This window comes from Lithobates pipiens, unplaced genomic scaffold, assembly GCF_037356315.1.
Source record: "Lithobates pipiens isolate NorthernLeopardFrog02 unplaced genomic scaffold, aLitPip1_a1.2 Scaffold_16, whole genome shotgun sequence".
Classification (NCBI taxonomy): Eukaryota; Metazoa; Chordata; class Amphibia; order Anura; family Ranidae; genus Lithobates; species Lithobates pipiens.
In genome coordinates, this window is record NW_027507748.1 from 542,648,149 (window position 1) to 542,667,750 (window position 19,602).

The 19,602-nt window shown below is 40.0% G+C and overlaps 1 protein-coding gene across 1 annotated transcript in view; it reads left to right on the forward strand.

Moving 5' to 3' along the window:
* Positions 1-1,235: 1,235 nt before the first annotated feature.
* WNT10B (Wnt family member 10B) overlaps positions 1,236-19,602 on the forward strand; it is an 86,491-nt gene continuing 68,124 nt past the window's right edge. The window contains exon 1 of the mRNA XM_077483330.1: positions 1,236-1,526. The gene's annotated coding sequence lies outside the window, so the exon portion shown is untranslated. The remainder of the gene's footprint in view (positions 1,527-19,602) is intronic.

The following is a 19,602-nucleotide window of genomic DNA, read 5'->3' on the forward strand; positions in this document are numbered from 1 at the left end:
AAGGTTGAGAAAGGATACCTAAAGGTGACTATACATTTTACAATTTTCTTGTTCGATTTCCTTGAGATTTACCTTCAACTATGTAGTGCAATTGCCTGCCTGATGGCATACAAATTGAAAGTGTTTATGTTTATCCTCATATTATATGGTTTTGGTAAATCTACAAAAAATCTGTACAATGTATGGCCAGCCTTATATTGTTGTCCCTGGAATAGCTGTCCCCATTGAAAGATTTCCCTTAACGATTGTTAAAAGTTTGGGTTTCCCCTCACTTCTAGATGACAATGATCACCAGTACAAATAGGGAGGGTGAAACTTCCCAATGGGGACATAGACTGCAATAAAAAAAAACTTGACAGAGGATTCAACCTTTTCCTACTCTTTCCAAAACTAAAAAAAAGGTTTTGTCTAGAGATACACTTTAATGCACTGAGACTGAAAAAATGCTAAATCCAGATGGTTTGAGATGTATAATGCAATTATAGCCCAATGTTCTTTCTATATGTTGTAATGTAAAACATTTTTAGAAAAGCAGCCTTACCTCTAACAAATTGTTCTCTTTTTACTTTTTCAAAATAAGAAAATGTATATATATAAAAAATAAAAAAAAGATGCTGTGTAATAATTGCCTACCATACAAAGACACGGTTCACTGTATTACTGAATTCTACGTTTTGGTTTTTGAGATTGCGTTGTAAAATTGAAGCGCCAGTTATTAAATAGCAACTGTTTATACCAAAAGGCTTAGACACCCCTTAATTAGTAGCATTTAGTAATTCATTATAATAAGGTAATAACTAGGCTGGAAAACATTTTCAGAAATGAAGAAAGAAAAATGTTTAGGATCTGTATAAGTACCTGTATGTTAGTTGATTATATTACAGTATACATTATTATATTAAAGATTTTGTTATATTATTATTATTACTTGATTATATTGACAAAGAAAAATGATTAACTATTTTTAAGTGTGATATTCGGTATACCAATCATGTACTTTACACATATCACGTTTGTACTTTTTTTAAGATAGTAGTTGCCACCTACAGCTTAGCAAATTGATGTTGAACTTTGACCTGTGATCCCTTACTCACTTATCCCCCAAAGCAGCAAGCTTAAGGTAGCATTGTGTTTGAAGCCAGTGCACCTTACACAGGGAAATCCTGAAGAAGACAGAGCGGAATAGATGATAGGAAAGTTGAGTGAAAGAGGTGAATCCTGTGGATGGATAGAGGGGGGAGTGGAAAGTGACTTCAGGGAGTGGCTGTGCATGCACTATCCAGATCAACTACAGACACAGAGGAGAGATTCTGCCAGAGACATCTCTGAACAATCTGCTACAGACTTGTCAGCACATCCTAGACTTGTTGTGACCAGGTGACCAAGGACAGTGTCACAGAGACATGCACTGGCAGAACAGACGAGGATAGCTGGATCTAAAGGATTCCACTCATCATGGGGCACAGTGATGAGCTCAGAGGAAGCATCTATTGCACATAAGCAAGAAACAAACACTGGAGAGAAAGGTAGGACAATAAAGGGCACATCAGGGCATCCCTGAGCAAGCCGAGGTCAAAATTGCAATGTAAAAACCCTAAAGAAAGTACAGACGAATCTTTACAAATTCACTGCTGATTTCTAATAATGCTGTCTAATAATACATTGTTGTAACATTATGTAATATATAGTGTTTTGCCATTACAAAGACATGTCTCAACATTTCATACACATCTGGTCACCATTTTAAAATAATTTCAAGGGACGTTGTTTCTGAGCCAAAAAAAAGCCAAAAAGCTTGTTTGTCTTCATTCTATCCTAATCAAGCTCAGTTATTTGGACAGCTACCATGGTATTGTTAATAATGTAATAACAATGGCACAATGACTGCTTGAATGGGATGCTGGCAACTGCTGAACTGCAGCACTCACAATTATCATCTTTTTTTTATATATAATTTCCTGGGACACTTTTTGCTAAAGCTCAACCTATAGCATCCTAAATACCATGGCAAAGCACAGCGTGAGACTACAGCACCAAGTTTTGTATGTTTAATAAATTGAATTGTATTCTTCCTAAATCCTAATGTTGCTCTTTACTAAACATAAATTGTAAAAAAAAAAAAAAAAAAAAAAACAGACAACGTTAATATGTGATAGTCTAGTACTTTGTTAAAAACAGCATTTGTAGAGGGCAATTGATAATTTTTTTTGTTCAGTTGGTCAGATTTGACATTTCCAGGGGCAATCACATCCAAGCCAAGGCAGGAACTCTTTGTGCAAATCAGAAACAGTTGGGAGATGTGTCTAAAGGAGATCTGAATCAGTATTAGATGTAAATAAATTGAGTTACAATGTATGCAGAGATGATGGAATGTTTAAAAAAAAAGGTATCTAGGTGTGGAGATCAATGTGAAATATAAATGGGATATAAGAATTGATTCATTGATATTGCTCCATAGATTAGGCTTGTGATTTATCGGGATGGTAGTTGTAGTGAAGACAGTTCATGTTCAGTTGAGGTAATGCTGGTGAGAATATCAGCATGTAGTAAAAAGATCCCAGTAGACGTAGCCAATGTATACCCTCTATCATTATAATATAAGCTGCCAATGATGTGTCAATAAAAAGTGTCATGTCACAATAGCAAATATATTATGGAGTTTTATTCAACTTTTAATAGAAATTTCCCTGCTTACATACCATGACAAGAGCTGTGCCATGTGATGGTTAACCCTGTAAGAAAATCACAAAACTGTTTATTTGTTTACCAAGGGCAAATAATTAACCCATCTAATGAATCGGTTGACCTGTTCTTAGTGATCTATCTATCTATCTATCTATCTATCTATCTATCTATCTATCTATCTATCTATCTATCTATCTATATATCTATCTGTCTATCTTCTATCAAGCTATCAGTCTATCTATCAGCAAGCATGCTTTCAAAGTAATTATAAATGATTGCCAAGATCATATTATGAAACTCATATCATAGATATAGACTAGCAATTTAATAAGGAAATACACCCCATGATACAGGCACACCTTAAAGCCTCCCAGTCCCATGGCCCTGGCAAGTTGGCACACACAGGGGCAAATAGGTGTGAGCAGTATAATGGTTTCTGATTCATTAATTATCTCAGAGATTACCGTGACAGATACAGATTTCTTGGCTGTAACACAATGAATCAGCCAAATAAACTTGTTATTAAATCTACTTTGAGATTTTTGTATTTTATTTACTAATTCAGTCTCTAAAAGTCATACATACATCTAAGGTTTAATTAACTTAAAACTATTTACCATTTTGTAATACATGATATCTAGTTATCAGTCAATACGGAATTAGTAGGCATTTCATCATGACATATAACGCACTATATTCTTATGAATTACTCTTCTTCACCATAAATGCTTTACTGTCCCATTGCAACAGATAGATGATTCAGTACAGAGCTACGAGGGACATAACAGAAGTTTCATTGATCCCTTGATTAGGTAAGATATGTAGGTGACATTGTGACATTTAACATTTAGGCTATGGAGCATGTCAAAGCTCAATTTCATATTATAGTACAGTAATTCTGATAGATATGTTTTTCGTCAGCAGAATACTGAAGTATCTGCACGTTTTCAGGATGGAGCATGTACTTCTATACCGCCGCTGTCACCATCTAGTTTCTGGTGACTAATAAGCGTTATTGCAACATATAGCTCCCACAGTCTGTTAGCATGTATCATTATGCTATATTCTACAACTGATTTAGGAGATGTCTGTCTACTGACAACAATATTATTATTATCAGTATAATGGAAACTCTGGTGTTTGTGGGTTAATCATCAATATCAGCCATGTGTATGTTACATATTACACAGGGTGTAACCAAAAGTTAGTTTCAAACTATGCTGTGTAATAGAACTTCAACAAGGCTGGTTATCCTGTGCATCCAAACGCTAAACTTTATAATAGCTCGGGCATATATTTAATTAGGAAACAAAATTCAAATTCAAGAAACTTGAATATGTACATGACAGTATTGCCATTGTGTAGACGAGCATAGGAAGTCTACATACTTGTGTCTAACAAGTGAGCTTGATACTATATGCACACAGTTGTGAGCAATACCCCTTGAAGGACCGTGGCACCATGATATTTGCTTTCTATTGGAACTGTAAGGTATTAACACCCCCAGAACATTAATAAGACAGTAGGCTCAAATCAGAATGATAAAACCCCAGGATAAACATCCAAACCTTCCCAAAAGTGTGTTATTTTTAGCCAGTAAACTTAGATTTTAAAATTACTATCTGTATCCTTGTGTTAAAGCTTTGTGAACTGAGGCATAGGTATGCTCTGGGGTGATAGGACTCCATAAAAATGTACACACACAAGTAAGGCCTGTTTTATTGTTATTCTTTGCACCTGTCATTATCTCGTTTGACCACTGATCAGTCTTTTCCCCTTGAAATGGGCCAACTATGGGTGTCTGCAGAAATTATTATATTAATTCATGGAAAGATATTTCATAAGAAAATTCTTTCAGTGGTCAGAACTTTTGCCGCTATATCGTGGCTATGGTTACCCTTTGCTGGCCACTTAGCAGTTTGATTTTGCATAAGTGTGATCTGTTAGATCAGCAAATTTTACCAGCTACTATGTAGATCAGTGACTTGTCTGGTTGAATATAAATGGAATGGATTGTTTAGTTATTGGTAAATGTTCCTGACCTAACATATCAAATCTAAATACAACCTAAATGGGCAGTTTTAGATCTTCTGATTGCATAATTAGCTCATTATTTTACATTTACATAACTACATTTACACATACTTATTATTTGCATTGATCATGGCACAAGTATTTCAGTCAGTATTCTCTCTTTACTGGTTTGACCACAGTGAAAACATGTGGGCCCATTCCCGCCAGCTAGGTGGCTATATAATTAGTTGCATTTTCAGTGTACAGTAAAAGCTAGGATTGCAAGCATAATTCATTCCAGAAACATGCTTGTAATCCAAAACACTTGTATATCAAAGCAAATTTCCCCATAAGAAATAATGGATTCATCCCACAACCATTTATTCATAGGTCCTTCAGTTTATAGTCCATATAAAAAGATTATAGCAATGTGATCAGGTTGTGTAACCATAAAATGTCCAACCACAAATGGAAGCCTCCACAAGGGGATTAGAAGCAAAATCCAGCAGGAGCTACTGAGTATTTAAGAAAAGAGAGGCGCCTCTAAGTTTAGTAACATGTTGCTAAATGTTGTACCTTCATTAAATATAACCATATTGTTCCACTCATGCCTCGTACACACGACCGGACTTTCCGGCAGAAAAGGTCTGACGGAATCATTTCATCGGATATTCCGATCGTGTGCGGGCTTCAGCTGACTTTCTTTTTCAAAAAGTCTGACAGACCTAGAGATAGAACATGTTTTAAATCTTTCCGACGGAATGAATTCCTATTGGGAAAACCATTTGTCTATATGCTAGTCAAGCGGACCAAATATGATGCAAGGGCAGCTATTGGCTACTGGCTATTGAACTTTCTTTTCTAGTTCCATTGTACATCATCGTGTTTGAAATGAACGGACTTTGGTGTAATCATCTGTAGGCAAGTCCGCTCGGTCGGAACTCCGTTGGAAAGACCGTCAGAGTTTAATCTGATGGAAAGTCCGGTTGTGTGTACGCAGCATTAGAGGCGCCTCTCCTCTCTTTTATACTCAGTTGTCACATGACGCCAGTTGTATATCAAGACATCACTTGTATATCAAGTAAAACTTTATTTAAAAATTTTGCTTGTCTTGCAAAATGCTCTCAAACCAAGTTACTCTCAAACCAAGGTTTTACTGTATTAAAAATGCATTAAAGCCCAACTCCAGTAAAATGAAAACTTCTCCTTTCAGTGTATGTGTGTGTTAGTTACCTGATCCTTTGCTCCCCCCAGCAGAGGGTGCTCCCCCATGCTCCGATGGAGGACTGTTCCTCGTTATCCTCATGTCCAATGCAGGGCTATGGACTCTGTGTCAGTCCTGATGACATCAGAGGACCCTAGACTGCTGGAGTGAAAGGGAGAGACACCAGATCCCATAGACCTAAACAAGCTGTTTACCCTTGTAGTTCTGGTGCAGCTCCAAATGCATAGGAGGAGATTTAGTTGTCCTGGAGTTCAGCTTTAAGAAATCCATTGTCTTCAATAGGGCCTCATGCACTCTGGACATTTTCACAGCTGCTGTTTTTGATTTTAGGTGTTTTTTTCTGCAGCGAGTAAACTTCTCAGCATGTTATCCTATGTGTCCATGCATTCATAGGCTTTTATCAGCGTTTTTTGGCAGGGGCATTTTCTGGCTGGAAAAAACCCCAGAACTAGTGGGTTTTAAGAACAGTTTTTTAGCTGTAAATACGCTCTAACTCTGAAAAATGCTAAAAACGCTGATAAACGCTAAAAAAGTGGCTATTCTGTGTTTAAGAGCCATACGCTTTTGTGTATAGTTCTGCTATAAAAAAAAGCTAAAAAATGCAAACGCTAAGAAAAACACTGAAAAACACTTCTGCAAAAATGCTGCAAAACTCATTCTACAGCTACAGCCTTCTACAGCGTTTTTATAATGTCCAGTGTGCATAAGACATTAATCACAACTGGTTGTTTTGAGGTGTGTTGGAGGAGAGTCTCTTATCTAGTGTTTAAATTGCTTTGACTCCCTTTCATGTTACCAAATAATTCAACAGAATTAGGTCCTCTAACCACTTGCCGACCAGTCGCAGCAGTTATACTTATATATAGATCTTTGGGTGCACGTGCACTCCACTGGGCCAACAGGGGGGCCAATCAGAGGGTTCAGCAGACTCCATGTCCACCGATCACCCGCGATCTTTCCTTGCAGTGGCAGAACAGTAAACAAGGCAAATTTCTGTTCTGACAGGGAAGATCACACAGATCCTGTCTTTCTGATCTGCGTGTTGTACCAGTGAGCCCTTCCCCCACACAGTTAGAACACACAGTGAGGGAACACAGTTAACCTCTTGAGCGCTCCTGATGTTAACCCCTTCCTTGCCAGTGTCATTAGTACAATAACAGTGCGTATTTTTAGCACTGATTAGAGTAGTAATGTCACTGGTTCCCAAAAAAGTGTCAAAAATGTCCGTTAGTTGATTGATCTGTCCACCGCAATGTTGCAGTCCCTCTAAAAATCACAGAACACCGCCATTACAAAAGAAATAAATAATAAAAATGCCATAAATCTACCTATTTTGTTGATGTGGTAACTTTAGCGCAAACCAATCAATATATCCTTATTGGGATTTTTTTTAACAAAAATACGTAGCAGAATACAAATTGGCCTAAATTGATGAATAAATTTGTTTTTTTACATTTTTTTGGGGAAATGTTTTATAGCAGAAAGTAAAATCTTAAAATTGTCGCTCTTTTTTTGTTTATAGTGTAAAAAATAAAAAATATAGAGGTTATCAAATACCACCAAAAGAAAGCTCTATTTGAGGGACAAAAAAAAGACATCAATTTTGTTTGGGTACAGCGTCGCATGACTGCGCAATTGTCAGTTAAAGCAACGCAGTGCAATTTTGCAAAAAATGGCCTGGTCATTAAGGGAGTGAATCCTCCCGGGGCTGAAGTGCTTAAACTTGCCTTTTAAAGCATCTGAAAGTCATGACAACTAGCAGTTAAGTGTATGTAAACCTTACATAAGTGGAAGTCCATGCTTTTCTTAACTATGCTTAAACCTGCTCCCACCCCCATTCTAACTCCTATTCTAACTACCCTGTGAAAGGAAGATGTGTATACATATCTACTCTACTCCGCTCCAGTCCAGTCACATGTTTGACTTCGAGCAATGTCTTTAGGGGAGAGGAGGGACAGCTGACAACAGATGTCCTTTAGTAGGCCTATGGGCGATGTCACCGTCACATTTCAGTCATTGTCAGCGATTTCTCCTCTCCCCTGAAGCAGGCCGATGTGACTGGACCAGAGAGCTGCCAGAATAGATAAAGATAAGCATCTTCCTTATACAGGCTAATTAGAATAGGCTAGAATAGGGCGAGGTTTAAGCTTTGATAGGAAAAACCTAGCCTTCCACTTAAAAATAACTTGGTTAAATTTAATTCCTCAGCTGCAGTTAACATTTATTTTGCAGTCTTTTTTTGTTTATAACTAATAATATAGACAAAACACCTGGTGATCCTGCCAGTGTCTCCTGCATTACCAGGCTTCCTGTGTTGTCCTGACCACACTAAGCCCCTGTACACACGGTCAGAGATTCTGCCAACCAAATCCGTTGGATTTTGTCCGTCGGATTTAGTCCGACGGATTGTGTCCGAAACTGTTGCATGCACACGGTCGGACTAAGTTGTCGAAAAATCCGATCTTTCAGAACATGATGACGTAATTTCGTTACGATGGGACTACATTCAGGCTAGTAGCCAATAGCTTTGATGTAGGAATTTGATCTGAGCATGCGTGGCACTTGGTCTGATCAAAATTCGCTACACATCATCAGAGTATGTCTGATCTAACCAGTTGGTCGGGAAATATTTCCAACATGTTGGAAAATTGGGTCCGACGGATATTCAGACGGAATCAGTCCGATGCATACCACACACAGTCGGATTATCCGACGACACGGTCCGATAGGACACATACCAACGGATTCTCCGACCGTGTGTACAAGGGCTAACCATGGCTGCAAACCCATGGTAGTGTGGTCAATTTACTGCTTAGTTCAACCAACCCTGCACACAGTAGAGAGAAGATCTTATGCAGAAAAGGATCCATGCTTCCCAGGTTGCTGAAGGTAGAGTGTGATAGGTGAAATCACACTGTAACCAATCACAAGGGAGGGTCTCATTCTTCATAAAAGACTAGGCCCTTCCGTCCTTCTCAACAATGATGAGTTTGATGATTGTGGCCATGTGACCGCATGAAAAAAGACTCATGAAAGGTATTTACAGCGTTTATATTGGTTTGCCTTGCATTTGTATGTTTATATTACCCCATGCCCCCAATTCGCTGTACATATGATTTAATATATATATTTTTGAAGTGCAATTATTATTATTTTACCAGATATATTTTAACTAGGCTTAGCTAGGCTCACTTGCAAGTGCTCCCATTTTGAGTTAATTTAAAAAATCTTATATTACCACTCCCTGAGCAGCTCACACTTTTTGGGGACACAAACTTTATCTGAACACCTTGTGAGGATTTAGTCAGTTTTAGAACACAACTGAAATCTCTACACACCCTCCCTTGTGTACACTTGGAAGCTTAATGAGATCAGAAGACCACAGTATGCAGTACGTCTCAAAGAAGAACTATCAAAATGTTTTCATGTCTTGCGTGCCTTTGATATCTGTGATGTAATTATCCAACCCAAAAATTGCTCCACTTTTGCTTTAATTCATAATAGTAAATGAGCATGTCCTATTATAAAGAACACATAACAAGATTAAACCTGCTCTAATGATACCTGCAAAGGATTACCCAAACCTCCAACTAACCAGACAAGCAGAGACACCTACGGAGGGTACTGTTCAGCCCTAGTACATTAGCTGTTCAGTAACCACATGCAGAGTGTCTCTAGAGAAGCATGCAGGGTACAGTTTACTATTAAGTCTTTCATAGGCTTACTCAGTGGTTTAGTATTACTTAACTTTATAGTCATGCTGAGCCCTATTTACTTTAACCAATGGACCCCACAGAGCATTGTTTAATTATATCAGCGTGTAAGTGTTTCTCACATCTAGTCTGCCACCATGGAAATGCAAGTTTACATCCTTGGCTTCACTTTTTTCACACTACTTGTAATAAAAATAGTTGACGCATACACAGAATTTCCCATCAAGAAATCACAAAGGTTGAAGAAAAGACTACCGAACGCCAACAGAATAAGTCACATCATAAACATGAGATCATTTTTCAGTTATAAAGTATATCTGATGCTAAATATCAATACTCTATTGATAATCAGGTCGCTTGATGGAGAAGTTATTTCATAGGATCGTAAACATACCATTGTATACCCCTTACATGTCCCCCTTCCAGTCTTCACAAAAATTCTACCGAGCAACGGTATGACCAACAACCAATGTGCTAGATGTTTATTTTTGCTGGGCACAAGAGCAGAAATATTACCTCTCATTCCATCCATCATTTAAGGGTCCATACACACTGGCTTAAAAAGACCCTCAGCTCAATATTATCCTATGTGTCCATGCATATTAAGATGTTTAGAGGCATATTTTAAGCTCAGCGTCTGGAGGCAGAAAAAAAAAGCTTCTGTTTTGCGTTTTTGAGAGCAGTGTTCTGGCAGAAAAAAAATGCTAAACATGCTTAAACGCTCATACAAGAAGTGCTCAAAATAAGCATTTTTTTCTGCAAGGGAACGTGCGCTTTTATTTTTAAGCCAGTGTGCATGTAAAACTAAGACTGAAAAATCAGAAATAATATTCACGATTTCTGTGTCTGATTGCTTTACTTAATTAAGCAGTGGAGAGACGTCCTTGTAAGTAGCATTGAGATAGTAAAGCTAATGGAAATGTAAAATTCAGAGTAATCATTTAAACATCTTTCCCTTTTCTCTATTTAAAAGGTAATGATTCTGTAAGTGTGAATATGATGAAATGTAAAAGTCACGAGATCAAGTTTAACAAGTCATATGGGATCTAGTGGAGCAGCTGTAGTGACTAAAACAGGCATGTACAGTTCCTTGAAAAAGTATTCACACCCCTCGAAATTTTCCACATTTTGTCATGTTACAACCAAAACCGTAAATGGATTTTATTGGGATTTTATGTGATAGACCAACACAAAGTGGCACATAATTGTGAAGTTGAAGGAAAATGTTAAAAGGCTTTCAATTTTTTTACAAATGAATATCTGAAAAGTGTAGCGTGCATTTGTATTCAACCCCCTTTACTTTGATACCCCTAACTAAAATCTAGTGGAACCAACCGCCTTCAGAAGTCACCTAATTAGTTAATAGAGTTCACCTGTGTGTAATTTTTCTTTTTTTTTTTTGCAAAATCTTTTTCATTACATTTTTCATTAGACTACAAAATTAGCCCACACAGGGGCCAAACCTTTGCCCATGTAGGGGCAGTTCTTCTAATGTGGCAACATACCGCAAAAGGGCACAACATAAAAAAACTAACTTATATTATAACCCCAATGTGGGGAGATGTTCAATTCAGGAGAATCTGTGCTCAAATTGGTACCAACAGAATAATGCAACATGAGTAGTTGGGTCAATATACTAACAGACTAGAGATATAGTGTTAATCAAGGAATTGGTTACTGCATCAGTTGCCGTGGTATTATCATCTAGCCAACAGGTCCATACCTTTTCAAATTTTTGTGGACAACCCCTGCCCGAGTAGGTGGCTTTATACAGGGGTAAACTGGCATTCACTAGGCTTTTCCAGAATCTGACAGGGGGGGAGACGATTGTTTCCAGTTCATCATATTGGCCTTACGAGCATAGTACAATAGCAGGGATATGAGTATTTTCCTGGCTCTGAGCATTGACAGTTGTTCCACCAGCCCAGCAGACAATATTTAGGATCATAAGGTACACAAGTCTTAGTGACCTTAGCAATCACCTGGAGTACTTCTTTCCAATAATGTTCAATTGCTGGGCAAACCCCAAAAATGTGCAAAAAGTCACCCGGTTGGTAGGAGCAATGCCAGAATGCCAGAGAATGCGCCGGTGACATCTGATGCAGCCTGTGAGGTGTGTAGTGAGCTCTATGCACAATTGTATTGGACCAGTTTGTCCCTAGCTGAGACCAGAGGGGAGAAGGGAAAGTCCCAAATCTCCCTCCAGTCATCCTCGTCCAGTTCCGATATGTCCTCCACCAATTTCCTGCGGATGGGGGACAACTTGGGCCAGCAGCAACCAGCAGGGACTCGTAGAGCTGAGACATGGGTTTCTCCAAGTCTTTTACCTGAAGGGTGGATTCGAGCTCTGCGTATGCCAATTCAACTGGTTGGCCTAAAAACTGACAACTGTAGGCACGAGCAATTTGAAGATACCTAAAATAGGCCCGTGCAGGCACATTAAATGTGGTGCGTAAAATGTGAAAGGGGGTCAGCTCTCTGTTGGTGATAACATGCTCAAGGGTCAGTATTTTGTATTTGGCCCAGGCCTGTGGATCCAGGATGGTATTGAACTGTGATAGGTTAGGGTTCAGCCACAGGGGGGCTGTGAGGAGACCAGAAGTTCGGCTGGGGTGCCCTCAGCGTCTCACCCACATTCCATGCCCGCATACTGGTACGCATAGAAGGGGTGAGATGGTGAGGGATTTTAGGCCCCCTGAATAGCAACCCCTTCAAGGCCTCCAGAGACCCCACTATAGCCGCCTCCAGCACCACTGCAGAGTTGGTCAGGTCTGGCTGCAACCACCAATGGGCGGTCACAAGCTGAGTGGCCAAGAAATACTTGTGGCAATCAGGGAGAGCCAAGCCCCCACTGTCCACAGGCCTGGTCAGAGTGGTGTATTTGAATCTAGGCGGTTTAGGCCCCCAAATAAATGAGAGGAAGAGTTGCTTAAGAGAATTAAAGAAAGTTTTGGTCACCTGTGTGTAATTTAATCTCAGTATAAATACAGCTGTTCTGTGAAGCTCTCAGAGGATTGTTAGAGAACCTTAGTGAACAAACAGCATCATGAAGGCCAAGGAACACACTATACAGGTCAGGGATAAAGTTGTGGAGAAGTTTAAAGGAGAGTTAGGCTATAAAAAAATATCTCACGTAGCACTGTTCAATACACCATCCGAAAATGGAAAGAGTATGGCAAACCTACCAAGACATGGTCGTCCACCTAAACTGACAGGCTGGGCAAAGATAGCATTAATCAGAGAAGCAGCCAAGAGGCCTATGTTAACTCTGGAGGAGCTGCAGAGATCCACGGCTCAGGTGGGAGAATCACCACAGGACACAGGACAACTATTAGTCGTGCACTCCACAAATCTGGCCTTTATGGAAAAGTGGCAAGAAGAAAGCCATTGTTGAAAAAAGGCCATAAGAAGTCTTGTTTGCATTTTGCGAAAAGTAATGTGGGGGACACAGCAAACATGTGGAAGAAGGTGCTCTGGTCAGATAAGACCAAAATTTAACTTTTTGTCCTAAAAGCAAACCTCTATGTGTAGCAGTAAACTAACACTGCTCTTCATCCTGAACACGCCATCCTCACCATGAAACATGGTGGTGGCAGCATCATGTTGTGGGGATGCTTATTTTCAGCAGGGACAGGGAAGCTGATCAGAGTTGATGGGAAGATGGATGGAGCCAAATACAGGGCAATCTTAGAAGAAAACCTTTTAGAGTCGGCAAAAGACTTAACTTGAGACTGGGGTGGAGGTTCACCTTCCAGCAGGACAACGACCCTAAACATACAGCCAAAGCTACAATGGAATGGTTTAGATCAAAGCATATTCATGTGTTAGAATGGCCCACCCCAAAGTCCAGACTTAAAACCAATTGAGAATCTGTGGCAAGACTTGAAAATTGCTGTTCACAGATGCTCTCCATCCAATCTGATATTTTACAAAGAAAAATGGGCAAAAATATCACTCTCTAGACATGCAAAGCTGGTAGAGACATTCCCAAAAAGACTTGTAGCTGTGTTGACTCAAGGGGGCTGAATACAAATGCACTTCACACTTTTCACATATTTATTTGTAAACAATTTTGAAAAACATTTAGAATTTTCCTACCACTTCACAATTATGTGCCACTTTGTGTTGGTTTATCACATAAAATCCCAATAAAATACATTTACTTTTTGGTTATAACATGACAAAATGTGAAAAATGTCAAGGGGTATGAATACTTTTTCAAGGCACTGTATGTTATATTTCATTGCCATTATTGTAAAATCTGTGTTCACCCTGTTTAAAAATCTAAAGAAATTTTAGAAAACTTGATTTTCTCAGATAATCTTGATTTTCTCAGATAATCTCAGATAACTGTTCATGCGCTTGAAACGTATAACTGCTATACAATGCATGTAAGGTGATCTCCCCAATTACTGTCATTACTGCACCTTGCAGCCTCGGATTACTTCTGATTTATCAGCTGGGTTTTTGGGTTGAACAAGTGTGCTGGATTTCCTGTACTGTGGTCACCGGTCTCTTGAGGTCTGCTGATATACATTAATTGTTTTTGAAAGGTTGTCCCAAACTGCTCTAATAATCATCCTTATGCCGCGTACACACGGGCGGACTGTATGGCGTACTTAGTCCGTCGTACAATCTGACGGACAGTCCGTCATACTTTCGACTGAAAGGACTTGACCACACACGGATACCCAAACAGTCCGTCGAAAGCTTGCGCGATGACGTGTACAGCACGTATGACGGGACTAGAAATAGGAAGTCCAATACACAGCAAAGCACCCTTCCGCCGTGTAAATCCTTTCTGGGCATGCGCCATTCTTAGTCCGTCGAACTAGCCTACTGACGAGCGGATTGTCCGCTGAAACCAAAGTACGACGGACAGAATTTCGAAAAATCCGAAATACTTAGTACGCCAGACTGCACGCTGAAAAAGTCCGCTGAAGCCCACACACGAGCGGACTGTCCGCTGAAATGTGTTTCGACGGACTAAGTACGCCATACAGTCCGCCCGTGTGTACGCGGTATTAGACTAAATGCATGCTAACTAGATTACATTTCTGTGCAAGGAGGTCGACCCAAAGCTCCTACCAAATATTCCCTTCTCAAAGGCCCCCCTCTAACTTTTCCTGTGATCCCAAACTTCATGTTAACCATCCCAGATCCCTCTTTGCCAAAGATTAATCTTCCTGTGCCAAAGAATACATAGATGCCGTGGAATCTGCACCCTGAAAAAAAAACTGAATTTTGGCTAAAAACTTAGATCCAATTTTCCACCACCTTCACCAATACAATATTATTTACAGAAGGACATATAATCACAGGTAATATTATCCAAGTTACTTATTTAGGATTTTAGCATCCTTGTCAACTACATATTTAGACGTCACATCCTCTACATTTTAAATATGTGTATTTATTCCAGTACACGAATACAACCTCAATTTCGAAAAAGTTAGGATGCTTTGTAAAATCTACATAAAAACAGAATGCAAGGATTTACAAATCTCATAAATCCCTATTTTATTCACAATCAAAAATAGAAAACATATCAAATGTTTAAACTGAGAAAATGTACCATTCAAGAAAAAAATAAGGTCATTTTGAAATTGATGGCAGCAACACGTCTCAGAGAAGTTGGGACAGGGCAACAAAAATTTAATTAAATTAACCATGAACCCATAACCCATAACACGATTGGGTATAAAATGTCAGCGTCAGAGTGTCTCAGAAGTAAAGATGGGCAGAGGTTCGTCAGCCTGTGAGCTGTGTCTAAAAAATGTCGAACAATTTCAGCATAATGTTCCGCAATGTAAAACTGCAAAGATCTGAAATCTATCATCATCTACAGTACATATCATCAAAAGATTATGAGAATCTGGCGCAATCTCTGTGTGCAAGGGACAAGGCTGAAACGCAATATTGGATGCCTTCTTCTTCTTCTGGCCCACAGACGGCACTGTATTAAAAACAGGCATGATTCTGTGATAGACATCACTGCATGGGTTCAGTTATACTTCCAAAAATCTGTGAAGACCGTTTGCTGTGACATCCAAAAATGCAAGTTAAAGCTCTGTCATGAAAAGAAGAAGCCTCTCTGGGCCAAAGCTCATTTAAAATAATCTGTTGCAAAGTGGAAAACTTCTCTGGTCAGAGAAATCTGAAATTTGACATTATTTTTGGCAACCATGGGCACCGCGTCCTCCGGACTAAAGTCAAAGGACCTTCCAACTTGTTATCAGCATTCAGTTCAAAAGCCTACATCTCTGATGGTATGGGAGTGCATTCGTGTGTATAGAATGGGCAGCTTGCACAACTGAAAAGGCACCATCAATGCTGAAAGATATATCCAGGTTTTAGAGCAACATATGCTCCCATCCAGACTACATCTTTTTCTTTAGAGAAGGCCGGACATATTTCAGCAGGACAGCGCAACAGCATGGCTTTGTGGTAGAAGAGCCCGGGTGCTTACCTGGTGTGACTGCAGTCCAGACCTTTCACCAATAGGAAATATTTAGTGCATCTTGAAACGAAAAATATGGCAAAGAACCAGGATTGTTAAGCAGTTGTAGACAAGAATGGGACAACATTCCTCTCCCATAACTCCAGCAACTGATTTCCTTAGTTCAGTTCACAGTGTTAAAAGAAGAGGGGATGCTACACAGTGGTAAACATGGCCCTGTCCCAACTTTATTTTAAATGTGTGGCTGTTATCAACTTCAAACGTGCCTTATTTTTATTTATTTTTTTCTTAAAATGGTCAGTTTAAACACTTGTGTTCTTTTTTGCTTTCTATTATGTATAAAATATAGGTTTTACGAGTTTTGAAAATTATTGTATACTGTTTTTATGTAGATTTTACACCATGTCCCAACTTTTTTGGAATTTGATTTATACTTCTTCTGTCCAGCCCTTCTTATTTGTGGCATTGCAGCTGCCCTGATGTTCCCCTTTGGTTGTATCTCGGCACAGGTTGCAGGAATAGTTCACTTTTTCACCTTTCTCAACCATATGTTAAGATCTTAAAACACAAATAAAGGCACAGACACCTACCTCTGTTTCAATGGTCTGACTCCCACAAGGTCCCTCGCTGGCATCAGCATCTTGTCCCTGGTCCCTGGTTTACTCCAGGTGCCAATCTTTGGCTATCTTGATTAGCCAATGCGGGATGATGTCAGTCCCATGCATACACAGGAGTATAGTCACCTTAACACAGTGAAGGTGCCAGAATGTAACTGGGCTGTGCAAGGGCAGCCCAATGTACATTCTGCAGGAGATTGTGAACAGGCAGATAAGTGTGTTTTATTGCAGAAGGGACATTGTATATCTCTTCTGCAATAAAAAGCCTGTCTGTTTGCAATTTTTTTATTTTTTGGCTTTAATTCCTTTGCAAATTTTCCTCCCATTGTGATATTGTTCTAGATTCTTTATATCCTGAGAATCTGCCCTGCTTCTGTCTCCTAGTTACACCTCTCTAATGAACATAGTGAATATTCAAATGCTTTAGAAAATATGTTTTAATTTATATACAGTACCTCAAGCAGTGTGAAAAATAGAAATATCCATTCTTTGTATACACTAAAATATAAAAGTATTGAGATGCCTGCCTTTACACACACATGAACTTTAATGGCATCCCAATGGTATTGAGTTGGCACACCCTTTACAGCTATAACAGCTTCAACTACGGGAATGTTTGGCCATTCTTCCAGAAGCACATTTGTGAGGTCAGGCACTGATGTTGGACAAGAAGGCCTGGCTCACAATCTTTGCTCTAATTCTTTCCAAAGGTGTTCTATCGGGTTGAAATCAGGACTCTGTGCAGGCCAGTTAAGTTCCTCCACCCCAAACTCGCTCATCCGTGTCTTTATGGACTTTGCTTTGTGCACTGGTCCAAATCATTTGGTGGAGGGGGGGATTATGGTGTGGGATTGTTTTTCAGGGGTTGGGCTTGGCCCTTTAGTTCCAGTGAAGGGAACTCTTAAGGCGTCAGCATACCAAGATATTTTGGACAATTTCATGCTTCCAACTTTGTGTGAAACGTTTGAGGATGGCCCTTCCTGTTCCAACATGACTGTGCACCAGTGCACAAAGCAAGGTCCATAAAGACATGGATGCGTGAGTTTGAGGTGAAGGATTTTGACTGGCCTGCACAGAGTCCTGACCTCAACCTGACAGAACACCTTTGGGATGAGTTAGAGCAGAGACTGCGAGCTAAGCCTTCTCGTCCACATCAGTGCATGACCTCACAAATGCACTTCTGGAAGAATGGTTAACCACTTCCCGCCTGGCCTATTACAAAATAACGGCCGGACGCTGGTTTAGTTATCCTGATGGGCGTTATATAACATCCTTCAGGATAAAAGCCTCCACGCTCCCCTGGGTCTGACACACCGATACGCCAATCTCAGTAAAAAGCCTCTGACAGAGGCTCTTTACCACGTGACCAGCCGTGTCCAATCATGGCTGATCACGATGTAAATAGGAAAAGCCGTTGATCAGCTTTTCCTCACTCGTATCTGACAGACACAAGTAGAGGATAGCCAATCAGTGGCTCTAATGACAATCAGTGCAGCCCCTCCTCTGATGCCCACACTGGACCACCAGGGAATCCGCCAGGACCACCAGGGAGGCCCCCAACATGTGGCCATCAACATGTGCCCAATGTGCCCAATCTGTGCCAATCAGTGCCCACAAATGGACACTAACTGGCACCATAGAGTAATAGATGAATTGAGTAATGCCCAGCAATGCCACCCATCAGTGTCATCAGTGCCACCCATCAGTGTCCATCAGTGCCACCTATCAGTGCCCATCAAACTGAGGAACAACCCAGCTATTCGAGGAATATAATGCGGAGATAGGGAACACAAATGTGCTCTGTCCACCAATGATCTCTTAATGCTACTGACATCTCCGAACACTTCCATACCCAACCTGTATAGCGAGCTGTCGTATTTCACGACAATCTCAGGACTGAAGGTTATTCATGCTGAATCTCAAGTTCTCAATTTTAGATGACTTCCCATTTAAATGGCAGGCAGCTGCACTAGCCTACTTGGGTATCAATTTAACCGCCTTCATAGACACCTTATACAGTAAGAACTACCCCCCCCCCCCCCCCCCATATAGGAAACTACAGGACAATCTTACCAGATAGACATATAGCCCACCCTCGTAGTTCGGCAGCCTGTACTTAGTAAAATAAATATTTTGACTAGAATTGTATACTTGTTCTGCACCCTACAAATAACAATTAATATGTGTGACTTTATTTGTGGGGATGAGAGACCCAGGGTGAACAGATTTGTGCTTTTCACACCAAAGTTAAAGGAAAGCATAATTCATCCGTTTTCACTCAAAACAGGCTAGCCCCTCATAGAATCTTCCCATTTCCATCCTCTCCAATTAGTCACTTGATGTGGCTGAATGCCAGAGATAGACTTGGTATATTATGCCCGACCCTATCTTTTTCCCTTGGGTTGTGGGACAGATTGGTGATAAGTCATGAATTTAAATCCCACACACCCCAATGGCACCTTTGTCAGGCAACCCAATGCCCCCCCCCCCCCCCGGTCTCTGTTCCCAAACTTTACAGTCATGGACAAACTAAGGTTTTCTTCATCTTGCAGACCTATGCGACCATACAGGTTTTCTATCAAAAGGTGCATTACAGGAAAAGCCCCAACTGTCCGCAAGGGAGCTATTTAGACATTCTCAGATATCGCGTCTCCTGAACACCCTCATGTGCACTAGTGATCTGACTTCCTTGACCTCTATGGAGTATCTATGTAGAATTGTAGATAAGCATACTGGGCACATATGAATGATATACATAATATTACATGAAGATTCTGTTAAACTGCCTTATATGGCAAAATGGGAACAGGACTTGGGGGAAGAGTTGGAAGTAGCGGAATGGGGGAAACTTAAATTTGAAATCTTATATCAATACGTCCCTGATCGAGG